Below are 17,186 nucleotides of genomic sequence, written 5' to 3'. Positions count from 1 at the left end.
TATATACAGGATGAAAATATAATAAAATCTTAGAGCTCAACACTGTGGCTACTTAAATAGTATGAGGATGAAAGCAGTGTATGAAAGAGACTAAAAAGCAGACACATTAGAGAGTTATGATAAAGTTGGATATACACAAGAAGGAAGTATCAACTCAGTAAAATCCAAGACTTTCTTTGTTCTAATACTGTGTTTGTTATTTATAACTAGTATGTACATGGGCGAGCCACATGACTACCCAGTGATCATTTCCTTGATGGTAAAATTAGGTGAAAAATAATACCTATCTCATAGGATTATTTGAAAGTGTTAAAAAGATAAAATACATAAAATTATTAGAATAGACTTCAGCACTTAATTTTATTTTATACTATCAAAATCATGATATATAATTGATCATATTATTCATCTTTCTATATATAGCTGCTATTTTTACATCATTCTCTTTGTATCTTATTCTTGTGTTCAGTTCAGGAATTCAAGCATACAGATTAAAAATGTTCCCTTATTTTAGAAAGTTAACACCACCACATTCTCTGAACTGGAATCACAAACTCATACACACACACACAAAAAAAAAAAAACCCACCCAACCATAGTAATAACTTATGAGTTGCAGAGAATTTGGTAGACCTACTTTGATATTTGGTTTAAGGATCTTAAATTAAAATTGAATTGAGTGTTCTTTAATCTGGAAAAAAGATAAAAGATTCATCAACACATATTTATGGTTGAAGCCAAAAACTGAGTCATTTTAGGCATTAGGAAATTTAAGTTCTGTGATTTATCTAAGAATTTACAAACAATAAGCTAGAATCAGAATGGCAAACTGCTACACTGGTTTTATTGCAAAAAAATAGTTTTAGTAAATACTAATAAATTCTCTTGAAATAATTCATTCTTTCCCAAAGTATGTGACCAAGAAGGATACTCATCAAGAGATGTTTGCAATGGGTATCAGAATCATGTACTTTTACAATATCTGATAATGATATATATGACCTACATCCATGACAGTTTATCCCATATTTCTTCTGCATTTTATTGTGAATGCAGAGGACTGGGGATAAAAGTAAGATTTAGTTAATGTCTACTTGCAGTTCACATAGTCACAATATTCCAGATGAATAGTTCAAAACATTGTCATACAGCAAAGCACAGATATATTCATCTAGGATAATGAGTTCTGCCTTTTGTTTTCTTATCAAGTGTAACAGTCAGTAAGACCTTGAGGAATGGGCATGTCTATTCTCCTACACCAAAAGATGCCTCTAATATACTGATTAAAAAACCCAGGAATTTGGAATCAATGTAGGATTTGCAATAAGATTAACAGAATGTAGCAGGTTTTAAATGTACTAAGCTATCAGTAAGAACAAGAGACAAAAAACAAAGGACTAAAAAGAAGTACTTGCATTTACTTGACATTCATTTTGTTGTACTCAGAAAATGTTAACAGAATACTGCTTTTCAAACAATGGAAGCACAAACTTGATCATGAATGAGAGGGATATTTATTATTTATTATAAATATCATTTTGATTAAATGTATATAGATTAAATAGCTTAACTCAGGGCATCAAGAATTTCTGAGAATAACCTTTATCTAACAGTTGAAGCTCGAAATTGTATTTAAAGACATGTTTTAAATTAAGTAACTCCACATATTCTGTATTGATTTCCTTTTTAAAAAGATCAAATATTATAATTTTTCTTTAAGTTCAAATTCTAAGCTCATTTGAACTCTGGAATACATGGTTTAAGACATTATTCCTTTCCACATTTTTTATTGATACACTAAAGTTGTACATAATGATGGTATTTGTTGTTACATATTTTTACATGCACACATCATAACAATATAATTTGGCCAATATCGCTCCCCAGCACTTTTCTCCTCCTCAAATACATTTTTGATTGACAAGTACAAGGAATTAAATAAATGGCTACTTACAAGGAAATTACACCGTAATAAAACACTCATAACTACAGATGATTTGAAGACCTGAACATAAGCTATTTGGTTTTGAAATCATTGCAATGACAGTATTTTTAGCATGCATATTTAATGTATAATGGCAAGAACGTCTTCCTCATTCTATCAGTAAGTAGTATTTTTTTTTTATTTGTAAAATCAGAAAGAATTTAAAACCTTAAAAAAATGTCAATGATGGATCTAGAGTCTCTGCTTGTTCTTGTTTCATTTATCCTTAGTTTAACCTGGTTGCTTCTTTTTTTTTTACTTGATTAATTTGTGCTGCCTCATTTTCATATCATCCATCTTTCTTATCAATTAGCAGCAATTTATATCAACTTTGTTTTGCAAGATAAGAAATTCTTATCAGTGATAATCCACATAGCAGAAAATTAAACTGTCATTGAGTACACAGGTATAGCATATAATTTTGTTCATTATATTTATCTTTGCAATGATGCTCTATTTACCATAATATTACCATTACTTAATTTCCTTCTACCTGTACCAATTGAGGACAGTAAGAAGAGTGTGAGGTAGATAGAAAATATTCCAAGGAAATCCGGAGCAACCATGAAAATGCAAATACTTTATATAGCTTAAAGAATTAATAGGAAAAACCTACTCCAAGCCTCCTGTAGTTTTGATCTGGAATGTCCTCCAAGGCCCATTTGTTAAAGCCTTGGATCCCATCTTGGTGATATTGGAAGGTGTTGGAACTTTTAAGCGGTGAGACCTAGTGGGAATTCTTCAGGTGACTGAAGGCATAATCCTGAAAGAGATAGTAGGGCACCAGTCGCTTCCTCCTCCTTTCTGTCTTTTGATTCACAGCCATGAAGAGACTGGTTTAGTTTACCCCTTGGTTTCCTCCTGATGTACGGCTTCACCAAAGGCCCAAAGTAACAAGAAAAGTGATGATGGACTGGAGCCTCTGAAAGCATTGAGTAAACCAAATCTTTATCTTCATAAATTTATTATCTCAGGTGTTTGTTACAGTGACAGGAAACTAACAAAAAATCCTTCCATTTTTGAACCGAAGATGAAAGAGATAGCATTATGCCAAAGCTTGGGAGTAGCAGAATCAAGACATGAATTAAAATTTCTAATGACTAATGTATTCCTCTACAGATTTCATTGCGTGGCATGCTTTCAAACAAAATGTCTTGGCTGTCACTGGCTTTGTTCATTGATGATCCACAGCAAATTAGCCTAAACTAAGTGAGATATTAAATGAAGAGATTGATAAATCAATGTGGCATAAAAACATAGCAGTAGAAGACCGATTTGATTGAATTTAAAACAGTACAGATGGATATTCCCTAATCTACTTCCTTCCCTCCAATTCTCCTGTTTTCATATTTCCTCCCTGCTTTATTTTATCCAATCCTAATTATTTGCTGATTTATGCTTGTATATATGGACATTTCATTTAACCCTGGTCTCTCTATTCAGATATCCAAAGACCAGACATTATTCTAGATTTCATGTAGGTAATATTATATCAAACTGATAAATTCTTCCTTTTCATATATCTTTTACTTGTGAGGAAATTATAATACATATAATAAAATTGTACTCTTTCTCTATGAGCTAGTCACAGTCTTAAGCACTTTAGATTGGACAGATAATTTAATTCTTAGAATAAGCTTATTAAGAAAATATTATAATCTTCATTTTTATTATTGAAGAAACTACAGAAAGAAGGGGCAAGGTAAAATTGTTCAAAGTCACATATCTGGTAAAAAAAAGCAAATCTCAGTAAATGTACCACGAAATCTATGTTCTGAACCACTGTGCTATGGTAACATAGTGTATTAATGGTTCTGAAAAAATGAAATTGGAGCTTATTAAAAGAAAACAGAGATAATTTGTGTGAGAGAAGTTTATTTTATGCAAGGGTCAGGAAGACCCCAAGAGAATATAAGAGAGACAGATGAGCAAACAGATGAGCAAGAACATTGATGGGATTCCCCTGCCCCCGCAAGGCAAAACCTGGTGTGTTAGTCAACTTTGCATAGCTGTGACCAAAACACCCCTACAAGAACAACTTAGAGGAGAAAAAGGAATATGAACCCTTCCTTGGCATGCTCACAGTGACCCATCTCTTTCAGCCATGCCTCACCTGCCTACCTTTACCATCCAGTTGTTCAATTAAAATGAGGATGGACTTATTAGGTTACATCCCTCATAATCTAATCATTTTGTCTTTGAATATTCCTACTTTAACACTGGCACTTTTGGGAACTACCCCATATCCATACCAGAACATTTGGCAATAAAGATGTGCTTCTTGCTTTCCAGGGCCAAAGGAAACCATGCAGATGGCTTGGTGGTTGAGTTATCACAGGTGAACAGAACACCTCAAACTTTGAATCTTACTACTTTTTTTTTTTTTTTTAGTTTTGTATGATAAAAAATCCTGGAGGAAATTTGAGCAATGAAATCACATATTGAGATCAGAAGAATAAATTGAATTGTTCTAAAAATAAATAAAAAACACTCAAAGTGAATGAAGGAACATGGGTTAAGATATGGGAAGGATGCCTAGGTTTAGCAGGACAGGTGGTGAGGGATATATATATATATATATATATATATATATATATATTATATAATATAAGATTTCCTAGATATTGCAAGTGAGGTGTGGCAAAAGAATGGCATTAAGGTTGTCTTTATGTTGTTGGACTTGACTCATAGGCAAAGACAATGACAATACTATAGAGGGGAAACTTAGGCGAGCAGCAGATTGAGGCTAGGGCAAACATTCAGTTTGGACCTCTGCAACATTGACATACCTGTGATTTCTGATCTATCTAATGTGGTAGCCTCTAGCATTTAAAATGTAGCTAGCAAAAACATTTTTTTATATTTTATTTAATTTAATAAATTTAAATTGTTAACTATTATTCCCTCCAGAGAGTGAAAAATCTGTATGTATATTTGGATAAATTTGGCATGTGAATTTACTTTTTCAACTGAAAATTTTATAAAATCCAAATGTTGACTAGCTAATTTTATGGAAATTTAGAATCTAATTTGAGAAATGCTATAAGTATAAAATATGAAATGGATTTCAACTGCTTAGTATTCAAAAGAACACAAAATATCTGATTAATAATTTGATATTTATTTTACATAGAAGTATTTCAGATATATTGGTTCAAATAAAATGTGTTATTTAAATTAAACCCACCTTGTGATAGATATGTTAGCTTGAATTTGTAAATGGCTTCTTAATGTATGCATATACCAAAACATCATACATACCTTAGATATATAAAATTTTATTTGTCAATCATACCTCAATAAAGCTGGGGAACAATAAAAATAAAGTAAAATTATGTTTATGTTCACCTATTTATATACTTTTTGTAATGTGGCCACTAAAAATTCTTAATTACATATATGGCTGGTGTTATATTTCCATTGGATGGAGCTTTATTAGATAATCAAGAGTTAATGTTGAGTAGATAATGGGATAATATAAGTCTTAAGCTCATTAGAGAGTATGAAATTGAAGACACAAACTTGAAATGTATCTGAAAAGTTGTGGTGTCATTGCTTTGGGCACTGAATCAGTCCATTAGAGACTTGGCTTTTAAGAATTAATATCTTCATGTTGGATGTCAGTAAGGTACTGAAGAGCACCTGGATTCTCTGGATGATGCTTGGTTAGTTGATTTTTTTTGTTCTTTTTTGTATCAGGGATTAAATTCAGTGAAGCCTAAAAACTGAGCCACATCCCTGGCCCTTTTTATTTTTCATTTTGAGACTTGACCTCATTAATTTGCTTAGGGCTTTGCTAAGTTGCTGAAGCTGGCCTCAAACTTTAAATCCTCCTGATTCAGTGTCCAGAGTTTCTGGGATTTTAGGCATGCAACACAATGCCCAGCCAGGTTATTTTATTTGTAGGGCCTGAGGCAGACGAGATACAGAACTTTTATTTTCCTTGTTTTCATACAATCTTAGAAAATTAGATGCTTGAATTTTAGTCCTTCTCAACCCCATCTGAGAACAAATCTTGACATATACTTATAATATGGATCTCACCCCAAACAAAAGTTTCCCCATAAGTAGTGATGCATTTAGGTTAATGTTTATACAACTCAATTCATAATTTAGCACAGATTCCAGTATACTTGGGGGTCACCTGCCAGTCTGGCTGGGCACAATTCACGAGCCACTTATCAATCAGAAAGGAACTTTATTTTTAGAACACGTGCTGCACTACAGGAGCTCTTCAGGAATTCCCTCAGAGCCCAACTGCCACCACTGGCTTCCCACAAGCCTCTCAACCCCCGCCCCCACTCCTCCTGCTCTTGAGGCCGATTAGCTGGGTCGAGTGGGTGGAGCCAAAAAAAGTCCCCCAATGAGCAGCTCCGTGGTCTGAAAGGGCGGGGAAACAGCCCAATGAGCACCACCGCAGAGGAGCCAATCAGCTGTCAGCTGGAAGTTTGCTGGGGCCCCTTCGGCTGTGGCTCTCAACAGTCACCAAATTTCCTGGTTAGGAGATTCTTATTCCATTGTAGTTAAAAGAACTTCTCTTTCACTGTAAAATGTTTCCTATGTTGGGTGATAAATTATGTATTTATTCACCCAAATTTTTCACTTTATTTTCTCTTTGCTTTCTGTTATTTTTCTTCTCTTTTATATTTATTTTTATTTTTAAGTCAGATGAAGTACAAATTTTTTTTGTTTGGCTTTCTGATTTAGCTTTTATTTAGTCTGTTTTACTTTGTTCTATATTTTCTTTCTTAAATATTTATCATATCACCTTCTCTCTTTATATCCAGCATGTAGCTTCTTTACAGGACTTTATAATTTCTTAGCATTTCAATAAAAAATGATTCGTAACTGGTGTTCCCGATTCTCCTATTCACACTCTTATCCAATCAGGGTGCCACACTTTTACAAGACTGATCTTTCTAAAACGTATCTTGCTAAGTACTATAAAATGAATAAATGTGAAGGATTTGAGATGTACAAAAAGAAAGGGCTTCTATGTAAGGCAGTACTAGAAGTCCAAGCAGGCTCTCAAGAAGCTGACATTTGAGTTGGACCTTGACTAATACATAAATATGCACTCCGGGAAAGAACTAGAATAAACAGAGAAAGAAAGCAAGAGAAATGTGTGGACCACCCCCTCCTCACTCAGTGTAGAAGTACTCCACTCAGTGTAGGAGAACTGAAGCTTTTCCAGTTTAAGTGTCATGGGTTTTCCTTATCTGCACATAGGAGCTGTAGAGTGGTCTAGGAAAGAGAGCTAAGGGGTCCTTCCTTGTCTGTTGGAAAATGCATAGAACACAGAAAACACTTCTCTTAAGAGGGGAAAGACTCCAGCCCTGTGGCACAGGGAAGTTTTAAGGTATTACTTACATCTAGTCTCTCTGTGTCATCTCAAAAACCTCTGCCAAATTTTATGCCCGCATCACAAATGTGGACTCTTCCATTGCCACATTTTGTTTTCTTTGTCTCATTCACTTACTGCCATTGAAATGTATGGAATCCTGCATTTGGGTTTCCAATTATTTTCCTATTTTAAGTGGGTCTGGAATGCAATTTGCTGCACCCTCTGTATCTACCTTAACCCTTCCAAAATCCAGGAGTTGGTGACATGTACACTAACAGCTATTATTCCCTTTTAAAACAGTAGTTTAAAAGAATCATTCATAACAATAAATACTTATCAGGTTAATAATATTTGAAGTATTGCTTCTATTTTTCAGAGCCATATTAAGAGCTCTTGTTTATTCTGGAAATCCTGCCATTTGTCATTATGTACTTCTTTGTTTCCTAAAGATGAGTATTGCCTATGCCGACATCAGATTTGTGGGCCAGTCTTCATCCTTCACAGCATTGGTTTCCTCTTCTTACTCATCTTGATGGAAGGATAGATCCCAACACATCTGCCCCTCTCAGTGCACCTAACCCCAGAGCTCATTAATATGGAAACAGGAATCAGAGCAGACAAGTAGTTAATGTGAAAAGGAAGATTTTTAAAACCTCAAATGTTATCTCAGAATAAAGATAACATGATTTTTATGTAAGTCTCTACAAGCTTTTTGACTGACAAGTTCTACACCCATTAATTTCCTGCTCTTTTAGAAAATTTTTCAAAATTGTATGTTTTTTTCTTTCTTACTTCCATTTTCTATCTCAATAGAAAAAAATGCCTTCACTGTTTCCTTAGAAATAAATAAGGAATCATTATATCTATTCTAAAGCATCATAAGAGATGATTCTTCTATTCTGTGATTTAAAAAAAATATTAAATACCAGTTTATTCAGCATATGAATGGCCATTGCTGCCTCTCAATCTGTATCGAAGTCTTGTTGATAATTTTCTACTAGCCTTTTTTTCTAATTTTTCCTCTTCTTGCTACTTTAATTCTAGTTGAATCCTTTTCACCATATTTCACTCACGTGCTTTAATTTCCTATGTGTTCTTTCTCAAATATCTCTCATTTTCTCTCCATCTAGTGGTCAACCTCTAGACTCAACTTCTCCCAAAGACACTCATATCATATTGTTCTGTGTCCAAAACTCTTTTTTTACTTGTGTATTGGATAGAATCCAACTTTTCAAGCTGTATCACATTGTTAGGATACTCATCTAGGAAACAAAGAAGCACATAATGGCAAATGACATGATTTCTAGGATCCACTAGAGCCCTTAATATGGCTCTCAAAAATAGAAGCAAGACTTCAAATATTATAACCTGACTGATAAGCATTTATTTCTATGAATGATTTTTTGGTATACCCAGAAGACCTTGAATCAAAGACTTGAGTGCAATATTTGGGAAGTGATTAATATGACAGCAGTAGAGAATGACAAGTGGGACAGAAAATGAAGGCAGTCAAAAAAGAGTACATTACCAAGCAAAGTATTTCTGTGTGCAACTGCAGTATGTGAATCTGAGTGGGAAACTTTGGGAATCAATATAGGACATAATACCTCTGTGTTTTCCATTCAAGGGATGTGAGATGGGATCCTTATCTATCAGTGAATAATATTAGTAATAACCATAGTAATGTAACTTTAGAAAATGCTTAACCTCCATAGACCCTATACTTGGTACATTTATTTGCATCATTTAACTTAATTCATAACTTTGAAGAAAAGAACTAAAATCTGCAAATTTTGAATTTCAAATAGTAATAATACCAACCTTAGAAGTTTTCTATGAGATTAATAACCTGTCTCAATATAATATATAAAATTATGGCATTTGCAGGTAAATGGATGGAGTTGGAGAATATTTTTATAATAACCTGTCTCAACACATAAAAAGGGGTGGAGATGTGACTCAGTGGTAAAGCACCTAAATCCCCAGTATGCCCACTCCCCAAAAAAAAAAAAAATTAAAACACATACCTGTTAGTCAACACTGGGTCAATGTTTAATTACTACACATTTTGTGCTGGTTTTGGAAACTCAGATTCAAATTGTCATTGGATTTCCACAAAATGACCTTTAATTATGTGACATCATATGACATCTCATGACAGTGCATGTGATTCTCTGATATACCAGATGACTTTTTCAATTTTCTGAAATTATTTCACCCATCTTAGCTTTGTCTAGTTCAGACAGTGATTGTTTTCTATATATCACAGATAATATACAATGACTTTAGTTGTGTTCTAGATGTAGAATGATCTTCAATTTTATTGTTCAATTTTATTGTTTTTATTTATAAAATAATTTAATCTTTTACAAATTACTGGAAAATTTCATCTAGACATTTTATGTCTCATTCAATACAAATATTTTAATATCCATTATCATATTTACCATGCTTGTTTCAATTTCATATAAATTATATATTTTTATTATTTATTTTAATTAAGTATATATGACAGCAGAATGCATTTTGATTCATTGTACACAATTGCAGCATTTTACATTTCTGTGGTTGTGCATGATGTCATGTCACGCCATATGTGTGGTCAACATGTACCTAGGGTAATGATGTCCATTTTATACCACCATCTTTCCTATCCCTATGCTCCCTCTCCACTCCTCCCTTGCCTTTGCCCATCAGAGTTCCTCCATTTTTCCCATGCCCTCCCCATTATGGATCAGCATCCATTTATCAGAGAGAACATTTGGCCTTTGGTTTGGGGGGATTGGCTTATTGCACTTAGAATTATATTATCCAACTCCATCCATTTATCTGCAAATCCCATAATTTTATTCTCTTTTAGTACTGATTAATATTCCATTGTGTATATATACCACAGTTTCTTAATCCATTCATCTATTGAAGGGCATATAAGTTGCTTCCACAGTTTGACTAATATAAATTGAGCTGCTATGAACATTGATATGGCTGCATTACTGTAGTATGCTATTTTAAGTCCTTTAGGTAAAGACCAAGGAGTGGGATAGCTGGATCAACTGGTGGTTGCATTGCAATTTTTCTCAGGAATCTCCGTAGTGTTTTCCAGATTTGCAGTCCCTCTAGCGATGAATGAGTATGGCTTTTCCCCCACATCCTCTCCAACATTTACTGTTGTCTGTATTCTTGATAACTGCCATTCTGACTGGAATGAGATGAACTCTTAGAGTAGTTTTGATTTGCATTTCTCTAATTACTAGAGATATTGAACATTTTTTTTCATATATTTCTTTATCAAAATCATTATTTGCTGACAATATAATTCTATATTAGAGGATCCAAAAACCTCCACCAGAAAACTTCTAGAATTAATTAATAAATTCAGCAAAGTAGCAGGATATAAAAATTAATATTCATAAATCAAATGCATCTCTATATATCAGTAATGAATCCTCTGAAAGAGAAATAGGAAAACTACTCCATTCACAATAGCCTCAAAAATAAATAAATAAATAAACTACTTGGGAATCAAATTAAGAGGTGGAAGACCTCTACAATGAAAACTACAGAACACTAAAGAAATAAGTTGAAGAAGACCTTAGAAAATGGAAAGCTCTCCAATGCTCTTGGATAAACAAAATTAGTATTATCAAAATGGCCATACTACCTGAAGCACTATACAGATTCAATGCAATTCTAATTAAAATCACCTTGTCGTTTATTATAGAAAATATAAAAAGCAATCATGAAATTTATTTTGAAAAATAAGAGACTCAGAATACGCAAAGAAATCCGTAGAAAGAATAGTAACACAGGAGACATCAAAATACCAGACCTTAAGCTATACCACAAAGCTATAGTAACAAAAACGTCATGATATTGGCACCAAAATAGACATGGAGACCAATGGTACAGAATATAAGACACAGTGACAAATACACATAAATACAGTTATCTCATACTAGAGAAAGGCACCAAAAACATACATTGAAGGAAAGATAGCATCTTCAACAAATGATGATGAGAGAACTGGAAATCCATGTGCAGCAAAATGAAACTAAACCTCTGTCTCTCAACATGCTCAAACTTCAACTCAAAGTCAATCAATAAATGGGCCAAGAACCTGAACAGACACTTCTCAGAGGAGGACATACAATCAATCAATAAATACATGAAAAAATGCTCACCATCTCTAGCAGTCAGAGAAATGCAAATCAAAACCACCCTAAGATACCATCTCACTCCAGTAAGATTGGCAGCCATTAGGAAGTCAAATAACAATAAGTGCTGGAGAGGATGCAGGGAAAAGGGCACTCTTGTTCATTGCTGGTGGGACTGCAAACTGGTGCAGCCAATTTGGAAAGCAGTATGGAGATTTCTTGGAAAGCTGGGAATGGAACTACCATTCGACCCAGCTATTCCCCTTCTCAGTCTATTCCCTAAATACCTAATAAGAGCATGCTACAGGGACACTGATACATCGATGTACATAGCAGCTCAATTCACGATAGCAAGACTGTGGAATCAGCCTAGATGCCCTTCAATAGATGAATGGATAAAAAAAATGTGGCATTTATACACAATGGAGTATTACTCTGCATTAAAAAATGACAAAATCATAGAATTTGGAGGGAAATGGATGGCATTAGAGCAGATTATGCTAAGTGAAGCTAGTCAATCTTTAAAAAACAAATACCAAATGACTCCTTTGATATAAGGGGAGTAAACAAGGACAGGGTAGGGACGAAGAGCTTGAGAAGAAGATTTACATTAAACAGGGATGAGAGGTGGGAGGGAAAGGGAGTGAGAAGGGGAATCGCATGGAAATGGAAGGCGATCCTCAGGGTTATACAAAATGACATATAAGAGGAAAGGAGGGGTAAGACAAGATAATACAAATGAAAGAAATGATTTACAGTAGAAGGGGTAGAGAGAGAAAAGGGGAGGGGAGGGGAGGGGAGGGGAGGGGGATAGTAGAGAATAGGACAGACAGCAGAATACATCAGACACTAGAAAGGCAATATGTCAATCAGTGGAAGGGTAACTGATGTGATTCAGCAATCTGTATACGGGGTAAAAGTGGGAGTTCATAACCCACTTGAATCAAACCGTGTAATATGATGTATTAAGAACTATGTAATATTTTGAAAGACCAATAAAAAAAAGTGGATCAAGGACCTAGTGATTAGACCAGAGACTCTGCACCTAATAGAGGAAAAGGTAGGCCCAATTCTTCATCATGTTAAATTATGTCCTAACTTTCTTAACAGGACTCCTAAAGTGCAAGGAATAAAATCAAGAATTAATATATGGGATAGAAACAAACTAGAACGCTTCTTCTCAGAAAAAGAAACAATGAATGAGGTTGAAGAGAAACACTATGTTTTGGGAGCAAATTTTTGCCACACATATGTCAGAGCACTAATCTCCAGGATATATAAATAACTAAAAAAAAAACAAAAAACAAACAAAACAAAAACTTAACACCAAAAACAAACAACAACAAACAACCCAACCAATAAATGGACCAAAGAGCTGAACAGACACTTCTCAGAGGAAGATATACATTCAATCATATCAATTACATATTTTCTAAAGCAAATTAAAACTCAGTGGCTATAGAATGTATGCATGTTAAAATATATGTATATATTCTTAAGGTTATACATATATTTTATTAAATGCATTAAAATTTAACTACAGGGTAATCACTAGAATGCAGTTTTCTTGAATTTTTTGGCAGTGTTATCAACATATACTGATAAAAACATCTTATGTTAAGGAATTTCATATATTTATTTTTGGCAGCAAGAATTTGCTGTGTATCTTGGTAGCAGTCATGTTTTACAAGTATAAAGAAGCAATGCAGCCAGTCCGTGAAAAGGCACATAATCAAATGATTAATAGATGTGTGCGAAATTTTTAAAGGACTTGGCTCTCGTCCTCTGTTTAACAATGCATAAGTTATTTATAAGATAATGCAAATATTCCCACATTAATTCACCACACCACCCTTTAAAAATATGAAAAATTGTTAAATGGGGTGAAAAATGCAAGGCATTTTAAAATTAAGCTATTATGCTAACTATATGCAAATATGAATATTTCTAGCTAAAATAATAATTTTTAAATGTTGCATTTGAATGTTCATTTCATTTACATGAATATTTCTATGAATATCCTGTATTTAATAGTTATTTTGAAGGTAATATAGTGATATATATTAACGATTAGTTTGATGTGGCATTCCAGCATGAGACATAGGGGAAATTTCTTACATTTGAAGCCATTTTCAAAAGCAATAAAGTAAGAAAGTTGTAATAGTTGTTGCTGTTGTGTTCTTTTGCATTTGTGCCATTTGGATGGTCAGTTAATATTACTGTTTAAATCCTGAAAATGAATAATAGTATAGGCTCTCTGGACCAAATCTATTTCCAAGAAGAAATATGTTCCAAAGAAAAATTAGTGACAGGACAAAATTTATTTTGCAGTGACATTTGTATAATGCCTATATCATTCTTGCTTTTGACTCTGTTCAGATGACATAATGCTGTAATCATTGGCTGGAAAGTGAGCTAAAATGCTATCACAATGAGAGAAGAAAATTTACCTATCTTTCCCTTGTTGCATTCCCTAATACCTAAAATATTATGCAAATTAAAATAAGTGTCTAATAGATATCATTTTAGTGATTACTTCTTAGAAATCTGTGCTTAACATATGATTGATTATTACCACTGGATGCATCTTTTAAAAGAGGTCCTATGGGGCTGGGGGTATAACTCATTTGGTAGAGAGCTTACCTCAAGGCCCTGGGTTCAATCCCCAGCATCACATACACACATTCAAAAAATGGTTCTGTCACTAATGCACGTTAGAACAATTTTTGCTCTCTCCATTCATACCTTTTCAACAAATGTTTATTGAATATTTACTTCATGTAATGTACTATTATATGTCTTGGAGATACACTACTGAGTGAAATTAACAGCATTCTCAGATAATAGAGTTCACAAACTATTGAAATGATACATAATCCTGTATCACTGAGCTAAATTAGCAAGTGATCTTGGCATTATAGTTCACAATTCACTGCAGGGATACAGATCCCTTAACAATTTTTTAATGAAAGAAGTAAAAGTAAAAAGGTGATGACAAATGATATTTCTAGGAAAAAAGAACAATAAAGCAGAACAAGGGAGTACCAGAAAGAAGAGATTTCAATTTCAAGTTGGAAGGCTAAAGAAAGTTTTCCTAAGAAGAAGAGTGTTGAGTAAATACTTGGATAACACAGGGTATGTGTGCCACAGAAACTGCTGAAAACTGAGACGGGGGGTTAATGAAGGCCTACATCCTGAAATAAAAACATGGTCACAGCTTCCGCTTGGTCCCCAAGGTTCTGCCCTTACCATTTCCCTGGACCTCATTTATAAAATATTCAGACAGCATAAAGCTCAAAGAATTAGCTAACATGCTGGACAATATTATAAAAATCCATTATCTTAATAGCTATCTGCTGAAACTAGTAAAATGATAATAATTACATTTGAATGCAAAGTTTAATACCTAGACTGAAAAATTCAATTGCAAAAATAAGATAGCTTAATGAAAAAAAAACAAAACATAAAATAATGCAATACCCTCTACAATGGTGCTAAAATCTAGAGTTCAAGCTTATGTTGCATTAGTAGCAAAACAGTTCAGGGCATATATGGATATCTTCTTCAGTTTCAGAGGAAAAAAAAAATCACTCCAGAGAGTGCACCTGGAACTTTCAGGCCAAACTCCTTCTGGTTTAAAAAAGGCAGCACTGTATTCCAAGCTCAAATTACCCCTGTATCAATGTGGGAGCTTTTCATAATTTTTTATTTGTTTTCTAACCCATTCACATTTCTAATCTTAATGAGATGAGATAGTCAGTTAAAGGGTGTTGGAGTTATATTAATTTTAGCTTATATTATGATCCTTGTGGTATATAATACGGTATTATATATGACATTATATAACTTTTATTTTATTAGTTTGAAGGTGAGTAAATATATTTTTCTCTTATTGTTCTGTAAATATATACACATAAAAACAACTCTTTACATTAATACTTCATGAAATAATGATGGTAAAAATAATAAAATGCAGATAAATGAAAAACAAAACAAAATATAATTTCCCATGACCTCAGAATTCAGGGATAACTATCAATGAGGCATGAGAATAAATTTTTGTGAACCTCTACCAAAATATACTGTGCATCTTATAATCTCAGTAACCTGTTGCCCATACCACCACTTTTTATGCCATGAATGTTTTCTTATGTCAATAAACACTTGCCTGTATCATTTTTTTCCAAATGCATCATCTTAACGACTAAAGAGTATTCTAGTCTATAAATTTACCATACTATATTCAATAATGGCCATACTATTTATTTGTTTTATATCCCTAGACATTTAAATTTTCCTATTACAACTATAATGCTTTAATAAACAACATTAAAATTAAAGATTTCTGTGCACTCGTATTACTTCCTTAGGATAAATTCTTAGGTATGTAATTGGTGAGTCAAAGTGAATCAATATTTCCAGGGCTTCTTTTAAACATCACTAGTTGCTGCTGTTGTTGCTAAAGTTTGATCATCCCTTGATCTCTATGAGTACTTTAGCTCTTACCTAATTGAAGTTCACTTACATTGAGAAAAAAGTCGCAATATCTAATACTAAGCAACTAACTGAATTAAATTCTGTTGTAATTTGAATACTTCAAAGAACATACCTATAGGACTTCAGGGATTCCACACTGATGGGACTGCTGCCAGTAACATCTCTTAGCTATAATTCCATTCTGAAAATTGCCAGTACCTGGGGACCCATCTAACCAATGTTGTATACATGTCTTAGCAAGAGCTAGCCCTCAGTAACTAGTTAATACTGGAAAAAATACCAGTCCCTAGCAGTATGGTAGGCTGAAGCCCTTTCAAACTAGTACCTTTTCTTTATTTCTCCATAGGTATTCATCCTAAAAGCACATCCTACAGGCTAATCCCTATCTCACAGATAGATTTCTTGTGAGCACAACTAGCAACAAGAATCCATCAGGGGCCAGGTACAGTGTTGTGTTTTAAGATTCATTATACTGTTGAATTTTTAAAGTAACTTTATGAGATAGGTGCTTTTGTTATTTTTACTTTACAGATAAAATGATAGTTTTTAACATACTTGTCCTCAGAAAAGTAATATCTCTAGGGAGACAGGATTATTTACAAGTAACTAGAAATTTGACCCTGAAGTTCATGTTCTGTGCTATATAGTACACTTTGTGATTTCTTCCTCCAGTCTCAGGCTGAAGGACATGCATCAATAATGTTTAGTACCTTAGGAACATGTTCTTGATCCATTATACCATGTTAGTCACGTTTTGTTCCTGTACAAAACACCTAAGAAAACAACTTAAAGAGGGGAATATGTTTAATGTCTCATGGTTTTGGAAGTTTCAATTCATGTTTACCTGTTCCATTTCTTTAAGCTGAGATGAGGCAGAACATCAGGGGAAACAGGGAATGTGAGGAAATTTTCTTTCTTTATAGAAGCCAGATATCTAACAGAGAGAAAGAATCTAGGAACAAGATATAGACCACAAGGACTCTCCATAAGGAATTTACTCTTTTAACTAAGTTCCACATCCTGTGGTTTTCACCGCCTCCTAGAAGTGGAGAAACCTCCTCAATAAAACAGAGGCTCATGATTTACTGGCTTCCCAAATGCCTCCCCTCTGAACATTTCTGCAGTGGGAAGAAGCCTTCAATACATGAGACTTTGGAGACAAACCACAACAGTCTTCCAAGATGATCTAGAGAATTTTCTGGTCCTC

This window comes from Urocitellus parryii, chromosome 10 (genome assembly GCF_045843805.1).
Source record: "Urocitellus parryii isolate mUroPar1 chromosome 10, mUroPar1.hap1, whole genome shotgun sequence".
Classification (NCBI taxonomy): Eukaryota; Metazoa; Chordata; class Mammalia; order Rodentia; family Sciuridae; genus Urocitellus; species Urocitellus parryii.
This window is presented reverse-complemented; position numbering follows the sequence as displayed.